The sequence below is a fragment of the Harpia harpyja genome, chromosome 8 (genome assembly GCF_026419915.1).
Source record: "Harpia harpyja isolate bHarHar1 chromosome 8, bHarHar1 primary haplotype, whole genome shotgun sequence".
NCBI classification, from domain to species: domain Eukaryota; kingdom Metazoa; phylum Chordata; class Aves; order Accipitriformes; family Accipitridae; genus Harpia; species Harpia harpyja.
Genome location: NC_068947.1, coordinates 1912374 through 1926903, shown reverse-complemented (window position 1 = coordinate 1926903; position 14530 = coordinate 1912374). Strand labels below are relative to the sequence as shown.

Genomic DNA, 14530 nt, shown 5'->3' with positions numbered 1-14530 from the left:
CTTTGGTAAAGTTGCCGTAATATTGCTTTTAATTTAATAATTCCGTTACTCAACTGATAAAAAAATATATCGAGTCCTTCAGCTTTTAGCTCTCCTGGGTCTTTGTTCCCGTGCGTTGCCTTGGAGCGAACCTCATCGTAAAATTGCTGTTACTCCTGCACGGCCTCACGGAGCTTTTCACGGTACGGCAACGTAATCTCGGAGCAAACAATAGCTGCGGCCGTGAATGCACTTAGGGAAGAAGAGGGCGATGGCCGTGCTTGCCCTCCTTCCTACGAACCGCGGGAGAAGCAGGCGAACCGGCCGTGTCCGCGGCCCCGTTAGTGCATTTTAGCGGCGGTGGTAGCGGCAATACTGGTGCGCCCAAGGAGAGAGCAGGGCTGGCACAATTGCTTTTACCGAGGAAACATCAAAGAACAAAAAACTTCCCCCAAAGCCAAACTGCTCCTGGTCTGAGGGAAGGATGATGACAATAGCTAGATGGTGTTATTTCAAGGCTTTGAAAGGTGCTGCCTTTATATATGAGATGAAACCAACACAAAGTGTGTACTGAAATGGAAGAAAGTACAAATCCGAAGACCTGAAACCAAATATTTGAGCTGAAATAGGCAGAATGCAAGGAAAAGCAAACCTCTGGTTGTTTCTGTGTTTGCTAATCATGCTGTTCTCGAGTGCAGTATCCTTCCTAAAGATTGTCAAAGACCAGGATAGACTATGTTCTCTGCTGTAATTAATTAAGGATCTCAGACCTTAATTAAGCATTTAAGTAAGGATCTCAGACCTTTTACTTTTGCATTGCTCAATTTCCTTGGTTTTGTCAGAAAATAGTTGAATCGACCTGTCTCTTCAGGGTTTGAATGGAAGCATTTATTTTGGGAAAAAAAAAAAAAAAAAATCTTTCTCCCTTTTAGTTCTCAAGACAAGAAGAGCTCTCTCTGTGATGACAAGAGGCATATTTTCAGTTTTTCAGCCCATTTCGCTGAAAGTAAAGTGAATTCAGATGGGTATATCTCACATGTACCTTTTTTTTTAGTTTAAGCCCTTCCTTCAAAAAGTACCAAATTAGGCAATGACATAGTATTGCAGTCCTTTCCACTCTTTATATGCTTTACTTAATTTTACTCTTAACTCTGGCATGGAATAGATTTGCTATTATATGTTGGAACAATTACTTCTGGGGCAAACCAGTTCTGCTTATTTAAGGAGCAGCTAAGTGTTGCCTGCCAAGTGACTGCCTTGACTGCTGCGTCCCAAGGGCGGGATGAAGGCCAGCGTTGTCTTCCCCTGCCAGGGTGCACTAGCATTGCTCAGGGACAAGTCCTGGTCCCTCCCAAGAGGAAACTGGCTGTAAGGAGACACACAAGGTTACAGAGAGCAGAAAGGGGGCTGGAGACCCATGTCTCACCCGTAGTCCCCAGTGTCTCTGATCACACAGGTCCGGTCAGAAAGTCCTGCTCTTCTGCCATCCCAAGAAGACGGTGCTGCGTACGCTGTTAAGAAACCTTGAGCCGCTTCTGCAAGCAGCATCGTGAAGTGTGTGTGGAGAGCTGTTTGGACACAGCTGACGAAAGAAAAAAATTGAAAGCAATCACATTGTCTTCCCTGGGGCTTCAGCAATGTCCTGAGTAGAGCCAGGAGCCATTTCCCCTCGCACCGGATTTACAGTGTGAACCCTCTCCTCCAGATTCGCACCTGAGTACTTTTTTAAAAACAAGAAGAACAATTTGAAAACACGCAAGAGAAGGAACGTGCTGGTGGCCCCTCCCGTCTGCCTTGGCTCCGCAATTATCACACACACCCAGCCAGGATGCATGAATAAAGCAAGTCAATCCCTCCTTCTCCTCAAAAGGATTAAAATCCACATTTCCTGCTTCCCTGGAGACTGCAGACTACCTTGGCGGGGGGGACCCTTTCTAGACTTTGAGCTAAAGCTAGGCTGCTGTGCAGAAATGAATTAAAATTAATCCGTAGACAAGAGAGCCTGACGGCAGCTTAGCAATGTGGAGCTCAGCTGGCGGCACGAGAAACCTGCCTGCACGTGCCTTAGCCTGCGGATGGCTGCGTACCTTGTCTAAAGGCTAATTTGTGCAGCGACAGTTTCCTCAAGCTGTGCTTTAAGAGGAACCAGGGTAGCTGCGGCTGTGCTTTTGTCTGGCGCGGTTAGGTAGGTGCTGAGGAGGAAGGGCTCCGTGGAAACCCCCCCGAATTTCTGGGTGCTGCTCAGGGTTACGTGTCTCCCTGGTACTCAGCTGAGCAGGTTTGTCAAAACTCAGGTTTTTGTAGGTGGGCGTGAGCGCAGTTCGAGGTTACGGTGTATTTGGACCACGGTTTTGAGGATCGCGGTTCTGGAGTTAGGCACCTTGGGCATCTAAATCGTTGGGGCTCACCCCCCCCCAGTGCTAAGGAGCGCAAGCCCATTGCCACTCAGTGGGAGCGATGCTCCTAGATCGCCTCAGTGCTTCTCAAAATCCCACTCCAAATCTGAATATGCAAATTGCGTATTGTTCGTTGTTAAGAGTGAATGGGCCCCTGCGTGTCTCTGCGGTCAGACCCAGGACTCGCGCTGACACGGCTGGGCGAGCGCTCCAGGACGAGCTGCTGCACGGACGTTCTGCGAAGAGCCCTTCTGCAGAGCTGAGCAAGAGACAAACTTTTCCACAGAAACTGTCCATCGCGTCAGTGCAAATTCAAAACCAAAAAATAATTGGTCGGGGATGCATGTTTTTTAACAGCAGGTGATGCCTCTCACCTTTTCCTTCCGTTGCTCTGTGGAAAACATACTTTTTTTTTTTCTTTTCGGTTTGTTGAGTCAGAAAACAGTTTTGTGTTGTAAAACAGGGTGTCATGGGAAAGTTTAGTTCTCTTATATATCTTCTATTCAATCCTAATGCTTAATTTCTAAATGCTTGCCTGTCACAGATTGCAAAATCAACTATTAACAGTACAGTCTTGTACAGACAACATGCTGTAAAGCCTTCATTCATGTTTTGAAGAAATCTATTTATTCCGTGGGAAAAAATGGGCTTGCATTTGAAGCTCTAATAAATGACAAAACCCTATAAACACAACATATATATATATATATATGTATGTATACTGGTTACTGATGTGAAAGAACGTCATGTGTACTGTAGCTGTACGTCTCAAATATTAAACAACTCGACAATCAGCTTTCCAAAGAAGAGACAATTACCACACTACCTGCAGTAGCTTTGAAGGAGGAAGATAATGTGAGGAATTAAGCATATCCTGCATGGACCAGATGACAGAATACACAGTTTTCTAATACAGTCGGTTACATGTCAAGTTAAATTAACAGCCGGAGTATGATGCCTTGCCTTCATGCTTATCCATCTCTGAAGAGATCCGCTGGGTTGTGTACAAGACGGCTGTCAAATTTCCTGAGCTGATTAAGACCTCTTGCTTTTCCATGGCAAGGAGGCCATGAAATCCAGGACGAGAGTGTTAAATATTCAGAAGAGGCTGCAGAGAATGTGCATTAGGGAAAGGCTATGCTGGGGTTTGACAGTTAGCAATCACTTTCTTACCACCCTTCCTTTTCCTCCCGTTTGCTGTATTTTTTCAATGTATTTTCCTTTACATGAACTGCTAAGCGTTTCAGAAAAAGTATTTGCAAAGTGCATAGAGACCTCTCAGTCTCAATTTGAATATTCTGAAAATAAAACCATAGCCAGCTTCCATCTCTTCTGTAACTGTATTTGCAGGGATGTGACCGTTGTCTCAGGCCCTCTTTTTATTGCACGTGCCAGAGTTATATTGAAAGAAAACAGGTGGATGAATAGTGCCGTGATTAATCATGGTTCAATCATGCTATGATATTATCTGTAGGCATATCAGATGTACACTATATTTATATGGAACAACACTCACTCATACATTATGAATTCTGTTGAGAAGCCATATGACCAGGAGAAAATAGTGTTTTTAGAAACTGTAACTAGCGCAGAGAGTCAAATGTGGGCTATTTGCAGTACAGCCTGGGTAAGGTGGCAGAAGAGGCAGGATTCATGATGAATAAATTGGATATCGCTGCCCAAATAGAGACAGCTGAGATTTCTATTTCCTTGCCTGGAGAGGAGCCCCTTCTCAGTGTCTCCAAGATCACAGAGCTTGCTGCTAATGCATTGAAAGCAAAGAAATCAATCTGAGCCAGCTTAGGGATGGGTATTGCTTCAGGAGCGGCAGCACTTGGCTTGCCCCCACCCCATCACCCCCGCGCTCCCCATCCTCGTCCCGCCGTACCGCGGCGGCAAGCCACGCGGCTCCACGCCAGCCCCACGTTTGAGGAGAAATGCCCTCCCCTGCCTTCGCCCCTCGGCGAGGACCGCTACCCATCGCTTCAGCTGACTGGCATCTCTGGGCACATCTTCCCTTCCAGCTGAATTGCAGCACGGAGCAGTGCCGTCTGCCTCGCAGAGCTTCAAACCACCTGAGTGCCAGCGAAAACCCTGAAAAATCCCGAAAATGCTGAAATGACGGCAGAGCTCCGTCCCTTCAGACAACCCCTGGCAAAGCCCTCGCTGGGGTTTAGCTGGAGGCAGCTTCTGAAGCGAGGCGGGAGGGTTCTCTCTGTGAATTTAATGGCATTTTAGTTTTGAAGCGGTGAGCGTAGCAGGCGGCAGCGTTTGCAGGACGGTCCCTTCTCCCTGGCTGGCGGGAGGAGGGAGAGGGCATCGCGCCGGGCAAGGATTTCTTGGCTTTTAAGTGCCAAGGATCTTTGCGTCTTTACCGGCAAAGGCACCAGGGCATCACCTCCCTCTGTGCAAAAAGGATTTGTGTAAGCGAAACCGCTGTATTTTTCCCCTTTCTCTGGAAGAGCAGGAGCAAGTACTCCGTGCCGTTGCCCTGGCTGCCCCAGCAATGTGCCTTGTTACTTCCAACCTCTTCTCGACACTAACGGAAAGGAACAGCGTGTCCCGCGGCTCCTTCAGCCCTGCAAAGTGCTAAAATGCAAAAGACTTGTTTCTGACAGTCATTTCTCTTCTTGTGGTCACTGGGTTTGTCATTAGTAAAGGCTATTTTCTTTCAAGCCATTAGTTTTCAAATGAAATTGTGGTTTTACCAACTCTACTTATATCACGATTCCAGTACCCCCAAAGGGTTAACGCTGAATGTAGTTGCTTTACACCCTGGTTGTTGGTAGTGTTTGCTGGGGTTGATTTTTTTTTTTTTTTTTGTGTGTGGAGAAGAAGGGGAAATAATTGTTACAGAGAGAAAAATCACAGTCAAAACAGATATGTAAATGCTGCGCCTTGACAGTAACTCTTAAGGGAAACTAGAGGGCAGACTTCTAAAATACTTCAAGCTCTGTAAAGCTGCAGATAGGTACCGCATCGGCTTACCAAAAAAACATTCCGTGCTTAACTCCTAGGGGTTTTGCATGTTTTACCAGCCAAATGCTTTCAAAATACTGTCCTGACATAGCTCAGGCAGCCTATTGCATAAAAATAATAGTCATTGCTGTGTGTCAGCAGCCAAGCTGCTCCTATTCTAAGTCTGCTGATTATTATACCCAATAGAACCGAGTTGCCATTTCCTTATCCCTCCCTTTGTCTTAAAGTTGTTGTGTCACGAGTTGTGTCTTACTGTGTACTAGAAATCACTTTGGACTGGACGGGGAGGGGGTATTATTATTACATGGGTGAGTATTGCTTAGCATCTGCATGGGGCTTGGCTTCTGACCTGTTCGTTGTGAGCTGTTTACAGAGACTCTTGCAGTGGCAGAGAAAAATGGAGTGAGGTGAACCCTCATGGTCAAATTGCCAAGAAGAAAATGAAATTAATAGAAAATTTATTTGGATTTTTTTTTTTTTTAAACTTCTCATGGTTCAGTCTTCGAGTCTGGGGCAGTTCGGGCATGCAGTGTAATTTTTAGGGCTTGGAGTTGTCAAAATGAATCTTGAAGGGCAACGTTAAAGTGTTTGGCATCACACATCTGACTGAAAGTGGAGATCAATGCAGCGGGAGGCTGAGGCGGCGGCTGGGGAACCAGTTTGGACGTGCCAGTTCATGTTGTACTGCAGCGCCGGGCCCTGCCCTCAGCTGGACCACGATGCTGCAGAACAGCTGGCACTAAACCATACTATTTAGAGTTTAAAAAACCAGAGTATTTCTCCCCTGATTTGAGAAACTAACTGTCTCCAGCAACTTCTGGACATGAGGAGTGTTGAGCAGGAATTAGGGTTTCCAAGTCTGGCAGACCTAAAGTTGTCGGCCCTTGGAAGCCCCCGTCAAGGAGCTGCACCAGCCTCTTGGCAGGCTGCCGGGAGCCAGCACGGGGGCTGATAAGAAACTGCCCAGATCAGTCATGCTCGATATTCCATGTTGCATCAGGAGAATTGCTGAAAGCAAGACGTTTCCGTAAAAAGTTGTATTTTCAAAGCATAAACCTTTCCCAGTGGAGAAATGTTCCATCCGAAAATGTTGGACCAGTTTGACTCTTGGCATACTCTAAGGTACAAAAGCTCATTGCATTTTAAATAAACTTCAGCAGCCTCAGCCCATGCCAACTCTCAAACAACAAATCAAGCAAACTCGGCTTTTTCTCCTGTAATTATCCAACCTAATAATTCTCTTGTCATTTTCCCCTTTTGCTTCACTGAAGGAAGAAAGGTTGTGTTTGCGGTACACCAAGATGCTGTTTGCTTCTAGTTTCATTGGCCTGGAATTTGAAATTCATAAACAGTCATGATATAAATATATAAAGCTTTAATCCCAAATTATGTATGTACAAACGGCACCAAAATTCAATTACCTTCAGGACACACATGATCAGATATTGTTTTATAAAACATTTTTTTGACATAGTCCTTTCTAAAACCAGCATGAAATGCATATTTTCTTCAGGGACAAATGAAAGACAAAGTCTGCCTTGCCAGAGTTTGAACACATGGCTTTTGCAACTCTAACAAGTTAACACCGAATGCTTAGACCTTTCCCCTCAAACATTAAAGTTGCATGAGAGATGGAGAGTATTTGCAATGAAAAATGAATGGCAGAGCTAGCATTCTGGAGGATATGTGAACTCTGAAGCACAGTGAAAGAAAAATGTTCAGGAAATGTTAAAGTCTGGTAGGAACTGAAAAATCAGGCAGTATAGAAGCTAAGGGGGAGTGGTTACGTGTTCGTCAGTGCAGGTGAATTAACATACTCTATGGCCTGCCTTATACTTTGTTACCTGAAAACTATGATTTATAGCAATTTTCCCGACCATCTCATATCTGCAAAACTATGTGTGGTTACAAAACTAACACAGTAATGCTGAGTCATCTTTCGTACACACCAGTACGTCTCTGAAGTAACCTACCTCACTGTAAGTACAGGGGAAAGAAAATTTGGTACCTATATCTTAACTTTTGAACAGGAATAACCACTGTTAGGCTATGTGTTCAGTCTTAACTGATTAACTGATGCTTATGTGAATTGTTTATCAACTTAATATTGTTTTTATATGTGCTTTTTATCATTCGGTTCCTCAGCTTTTTTTGAAAAGGAAAAAGCTGTCGACTCCACAAATGTCAGTAGGCAACAGAGACCAATGGCACTTTAGCAATGCCATTAGTGAGGGCACGTACTTGTGGACTCCGCAGGAATCAGCCAGGTATTTCACTTTCCACAGCCTTTGTCCCTGCAACTCTACCATCTCCTGCAAAATAAAAATTCAGAATCTCTTGCTTACAATTTTTTATTTAAAAAACACAAATAATTTTTTAAACCATTCTCAGTGTGTGAAAACCATGCAGATACCAGGCAGCGTTGCTTACCACTGGGCGTGCGTCTCCGGAGAAAATGCCAGCTTATCGGGTTATTGAGTAAGTGGCAGCCAGCATGACAATAACAAAAGATGTGAGCATTCAGGTGTGAAATCAGAGAACCTTTCCAGCAGCAGCATTTTGCTGTGTGACATGTTGCATTCAGATTTGTGAGAAAGTTTTGTACATAATTTAGAGTAAAGCTTTAATATTTGATCGGAGAGCTAGCACCAAATGAAGTGCCAGTGTAAAAGAAGCCCGAGGCAAGTGCCTTCCTCCAGAATCTCTTTTGTGTGGTAAACCAACTTACTTGAAAATCATTGTTCATCATTTAATCATGCAGCACAGTTCTGCATTTTAAGAGTTCATATGGCATGAAACACCATGATCTTGAGGGTGATAGCCCACCCGTATCAATGTTTTTATTGCACTGTTTGAAGGACTGCAATAAGACTGCTGAAAGGATTCAACTGGAAGAGTCTTTGCCCTACCCTAAAAATGTCAGTAAAAATAAAGTCAGCTTTCTCCAAATACCAGCCTCCCAAAATCAACTATTTTTCTAGGAAAACAAAACTGGCTGGCCAGAATTTTCACAGAAAAGCACAGAGCATCTGGGGATCTTCAATTTCCTGAGAAAGAACCAAAATCAAGCACTTTTTTGCGAGAAGCTTTGTTTTACTAGATTTCCAGCTTCCTGTCCATCCCGAATAACAAACGACATTTCTAAGTACTTCCAACGCCTGTTGCTCAGCGCTTTCAAACCCTTGACGCTATGGGGCTGGGGCAGACACTGAGATTGTTACCGAATGTTATAGTCCAAGCTAACGACCGAGGCTTGACGAGGCTGCGAGATGCCACACGGAATGTCCTCCCGGCCAAGGCACCCGCAGGGCTGGTGGGGTGAAGCTCAGACCGGCGTGACTGGGACCACCATGAGAGCAAGCAGCAAGGTTTGGAGAAGGGCAAAACGCCTTTGGTCCCCCTGGTTGTGGTGCCCGATGTGGGACGTGAGAGGGTTTGACTTTTCGGAGACGTAGTGCTTGCGGTGGGTTAGCTCACGATCCAACCCAAAGGATCCCCCCCCCAACTCATAAGTCACTTTTGAGACAATCCAGGAATTTGGGGGTTTAGCTTTATAATAATTTGACCGTCTTTAATCCAGGTTACACAGTGCAATACCAGTCGTTGCATTCTTGCCTCTTGTACTTTAGCTGCAGACGCCCGTGAGGCATTCCCTCCCCGGTTATCTCTGCGGTGGGCTACCAAGCGCTGACTGTAGGGAGTCTCTGTGGCAAGAGCATTCACCACCATATACATTTTCTCCTAGCTGGAAACTTTGCTTTCAGAGACGCATCCCAGTTAAGAAACCCCAGTCATGCAATTAACTCTCAGCAGGCACATTTCATATTGCATCAATGCGTGCCTCCTGACAGAGCCTTCATCACTCTCAGCACAACAAAGATGTCCCGTTGTTTTAAATGTCACAGCTTTTTTGGACTTTTAGTAGTTGATTTTTATCGCTACTTTTCTTCTGTACTGAATATTTTATCAATCATTATTTTATTTCCAATATTGCTTAGCCTGGCCCCTTCTGTACGTATCTTTTTGTCCTGTAGACATCACAATTACCAGCCCATAAGGGGACCTAGCAACATCTTTCCATTTTCACGGTTCATCACCGCCACCCAGGTGCATTTCTACTGACTATTTTTCGCCCTGTGCCTGCAAGCTGCTAAGTGGTTTTGGTTATCATTGGAGAAATCAATAGGATTTGTAGCACCTTGAAGGAGGTAATAAGCACTTTGCAGGATCAGCTCTTAGGCCTTGGCTTCCTTACTGATGAATTTGCTACGACAATAATTCCTGAAGTTTCACCATCTCTGTTAGCCTTTGTCTTGAGAATCTGAGTTGCTATTATGGGGAATGAAAATGAGATAAAACTTAACTGTCCTGGAAATCCCTTTCTAATCTCAGTGCCATAAATTTTTTACTACTTAAGCTCTTCAAGTCATGTGGCTTCGTTAAAAGACTATTTGGGCATACTTGTTAATATGATCAGGGTGATACCTTAAAAGGGGGACCAAGCCCTTGAGTGATACCTACACTGGGAATCAAATGCTTTTTAAAGCAGAGGTGGTATAGGTGAATGAGAATAGCTTAACATGAACTCAGAGTACAATTTTTCCCCTATATTGATTAATAGTTGCAAAGAATAATGATTATAGGCACACACCTGCATGAACTTAGCAGGGCTTAGTAAAGTGCCACAGAGGAAAAACATATTTTTTTTCCCTTCAGAAGGCAGTAATTGAAAAGGTAGTAAGTACTGCAGCATTTTTCTCATTAACAGAGCTGGAAAGAGCCACTGCAGCTCCTCATCAACAACTTTAATCGCAGCGTTTGGTATATACTGCTCGATCTTTGCTTCCCATTATGAATCACAAACGACCTCATGTGCTTCCAAAGCAATTGAAGATGAGGCTGCAAAAACTTTTTATAGGGACGACACTTTAGTTTATGAGAAGTTGGGGGGAAAACGTTAATGAAAAGCAGAAAATTGAAATGAAAACTTGAATTTAATGTGAGGTAAACATAAGTTACAGCCACTCTGCTTTAAGACGTGTAAACTGTGGAGAGAAAACATTAAGGGTAGCTCCAGAAAAAGTCACAGCAGCAGTAGCAATACAACAGAAAGTATGTGAGAGTCTGTATAGGTTTTTTGTAATACCTTCTTGAGGTGTTATGCATAATCAGTCCTTAAAAATTCAGTGTCTTCGTGAACTGCTCAGATATGATAAACTTCAAGATATGCTTTCCCAACTTTTTAAGAAACTGTTGAGTTTTATCCCTATAAACAATACATTTATACAAGCATCTGTAGTGAATCCATAAGCTAAAAAACCCGTGGTCATTAAGGTGCTACTTCATCTAAATGATAACTAGCAGCCCATCATGTGCTGTTTTAGACAGCTTTCTGATCTCAGCCAAGAAACACCCAAACAAAAGAAAAAAAATTACTGATAGGACTGAGGAGATGATAGATGGAAAAGTTCAGAACACATTTCCACACTCTAGAGAGTGTAATGTTTGTAACAACACATTAGAAATCCTGAACCTTTAGAATTAGTACTAGCCAGGAAGTAGAGACATTTGTTGTGGGAAGAAGTTCTTTCTTTTTCACTGGAAATGCTGAAATCTGAGGGCTTTTTTTTTTTTTTTTTTCACTTTTGAAACTGCTACTCGTTGCAACATCTTGGACTGTTAGGAACTACTTAAGATGATAGCATTTGGGTCACCTACATCTGGGTTCCACTTACCGAGAAAAAAAGAAAGGCCGTATAACTCACGTCAAGTATCATGGCTTTATGGATATTAGATCTTTTCAGAGAACAAAAATTTAGAATTCATGTTCTTCAAGAAATTTTGGAAAAAAGATTGATTCTGATTCAGAAAGAAAATGAGAGGTTTTGCTTCTCAAGAGAAAGAAATTCTAAGGAGAAATAATTTATAAAAAATAGAAATATTTCAGTAGGATTTTTCCCATGTATTTCAGCAGCCTTTACTCTTGGGAGCTTTCCTGGGAGCATCCTGGGAGGTGATGGCAAACCGGGGACTTGCCGGGTGTGTGGTGGCTGCCCCAAAGCTCCTCACTCTGGACACGGAGACTTACTGCAAATCCACAGCTGGAAGCTTGGAGATACTGGCACCCAGGGTCAGCCCAGAATTTCTAGGGGTTTCAGAGCCTCTCCTTTGAAGTCAGAGCCCCGAAGTTCCTTGACAGAAGTAGGGCTCCCACAGGTTTCCAGATGTTGGACTCTGCCCTGCAGAACATGGCTTGGGCCCTCTGAGAGCTGCCACCTCTGCTTGGCTCTCTGGTCCGTGGCAGGGAAGGAGGTTTGAGGGAAGAAAAAAAGTCTAACTTGAGAAAAACTTCAAGATGTTATACCTTGAGTGAGCTAGCTGCACTATTGTCTTCTCAAGATGAGAAGATGCCTGCAGCTGGATAAGGGAAGAACAAGCCTCTTGGCTGAGAAATTTATAGTGGAATTTTTCCTTTTGGATAACAACTGTCCTAGAGACCAGCTGAACCATCCAAATCATTGCATTTTACTGTTGTTATGTGGCTAATCCAAGGACAACTAATGGGAAATATTGGTCCTTCAGGGAACGGATAGATTTCTGTGTTTGCACGATACTTAGTCATTTGCTTTAGAAAGTTAAAAAATATCTGATGTATAGAATGTAAAGAAGCCAAGCTGCTGCTTCAGCTGGCTTCAACCAGGAGTTTGTGCACAAACCTCACCGTGAATAATACTCACATGGACGATTTGTTCATGTGTCCTCTTGTCCGTGCTGATTGACTCTCTGGGAACCACTTGCATAAATCAGCTGCTGTGCCCAAGTAGTTGCAATCTCCAAATAACTAAGGGAACAACGTAGCAACCATGCACAGTTTAATAGTACTGCACTGAGCCAAAAATCCTCCTGAGAGCGTCAGACACGTACTGATAGCTAATCTGGGTTTTACCACTTAAACTGTTGTGGCAGCCATTAGGTCAGTGCAACACCATTCTTCTTAATTGTGTCATGTCGGCTGAGTATCCAATTTATACCTTTCAAAAATGCCACAGATTTGTTCCTTATTTGGCAGGAGATACATCTGCTGCCATAACATATTGATCTGAAAGACCTCCATTCGATAGCTGTCACTTCAGAGCCACTGGGCTGAATTGTCTCTCTTTCGCAAGTTCCTTTGCTGACAAAGCTTTGTGTCAGTGTAGGTAACAAGAAATTTTGACAACATTATAACACGAGGAATGTTTTCACTTGACTGTTTGTTTTTTTTGTCTTAAATAAAAAGGTCTATTGCGGTTGACTAGACATGCTGTTACGCAGTACTTGATTGTGCACGCACTACCGAACCACAGACAGTGGGAAGGGTCAAAACTGTCCTTAGTTCCCCGTGTCATACTGTCTGAAGGCAGGTGTAATTTAATTTGAGGAACAACATATGTATGAGGAAGTGAGCATATGGCTTTCAATAATTTCTTCATAGTGAAGATAAGCAAAGTTCATTATCAGAAAGATTATTTTTATATTTCAGTGGAAAAGACATCTTTTTTGTCTAACATTCTTTGTCAGGCAAATCTAAAGAATAAAAGTTCTGACCTTTTTTGTTTTGAAACTCTCTGTGTATGTGTACGCGCAACCTGAATCTCCATTTTCAGCTGTTTCCCCACATATTTCAATTGCTTGTGGGTAAAGTGCAAAAAAAAAAAAAAAAAAAAAGGAGAAATTATTTAGTCTTGCCAGTATTTCACAGAATCACAGAACGGCTGAGGTTGGAAGGGATCTCTGCAGGTCGTCTGGTCCAACCCCTCAGCTCAAGCAGGGCCACCCAGAGCCAGCTGCCCAGGACCATGCCCAGGAAGTATAAATGACAGCAAATATATTTTAAAGGGTGTATGAGAGATGCTCGGATACACGAGAGCTGCTACTATTATTAGAAACGTAACAGATGTGTTGAAATAATTTGCAAAAAGCATACAAGAAAGCGTAGCTTAATTTAAAGTAGGCTTTTTCATTTAGTCCATCAGCTGCCACTGGGAGTCAAAGGATGAACTCCCCTTTGCAACCCAAACCCTGTCTCTGACATCCCATCATGGCATTAATCTGTTAACCTGGAGCACATTTGACTTCCTACTGCTTCTCCTGCCACCTGCGTGGACAGTGATTCCGATACGTTATAAATATTAAAGTAGTCGCGCAGGAGAAGAGGATCTTAGCAAGTGGTGCCCACCGAAGGGAAGTGAGGGCAGGCGAATTAGAGCAGATCCCTTGGCACTTCGGGTTACTGTCTCAGAAAGGACAAGACTTTTACCAGATGTGTAGGAGAATTAGGGAGTCAAAGGAGATAGTCCAGCTTCATTTCACATTCCCAGTTCACTAGAGCAATTAAAGAAGAAGACATGTCCCTCGATTTACCTTCTTCCCAAGTTTTTCCTTCTGAAGATCAGTGTGTTTGTAATTCTAGGCTGATTCTGCTCCAGACTAATGAAAGTTCATGAACTCTGTCCCCTTCTCACCTTACTGAAACAGATACCCTTTTCATTCCCAGGGTGCTATTTACTAGGAATGGCCAGATGTCATTTAAAAGTGGTGGGAACAAAAGTCTTTCCTGACTCCATAGGAAGTCATTACCTTCATTTCCCACTTGCACTTTGGAAGAGGCATTTTTTGACCCTTTTTATCAATTTTTTCCAATCAGTGCAAAATTTCCTCCAAGCAGCCATACCAGTTGTTTGTGTGCAATGCCCACGGTATGTAATGAACGCTTTCAGTCAATTATAATCTTTAGAGTTTGCATGATTTAAATCATGCTTCATGGCTTGGTTAAACAGTATTGTAAAGAAAAGACCCAGTTCTCCAAGTGTAACCCCTCCGTCCGCTCCCAAATAGAGGGCTTCTTGCTGCCTTTTCATAAATGTTGCATGTATGACTGTGATAGCGGTGAGTAAGAGATCTATAAATGGGTTCTGGTGAGGAGTAAACATCATGTGGTTGTTCACTTTGGAAGCTTGTTGAGTGGGAGGCGTTTACTGGCCCTTGGTGCACTTGCTGTAATCACTGATTTTCTGTGAAGTGCTAATAGGATATGTCTGTTTTCTCCTTTGTAAAGTTAAGTTACTTCTTATAAAACAGGCTGCCTTAACAGAATCTTAGGGTTAAATATATAAGGCTGGAAACTGTTCAAATAG

At 43.3% G+C, this 14530-nt stretch overlaps 1 protein-coding gene across 5 annotated transcripts in view; it reads left to right on the top strand.

Moving 5' to 3' along the window:
* SMPX (small muscle protein X-linked) overlaps nucleotides 1-14530 on the top strand; it is a 41403-nt gene that overhangs the window by 21571 nt on the left and 5302 nt on the right. The gene's annotated exons all lie outside the window — the stretch shown is intronic.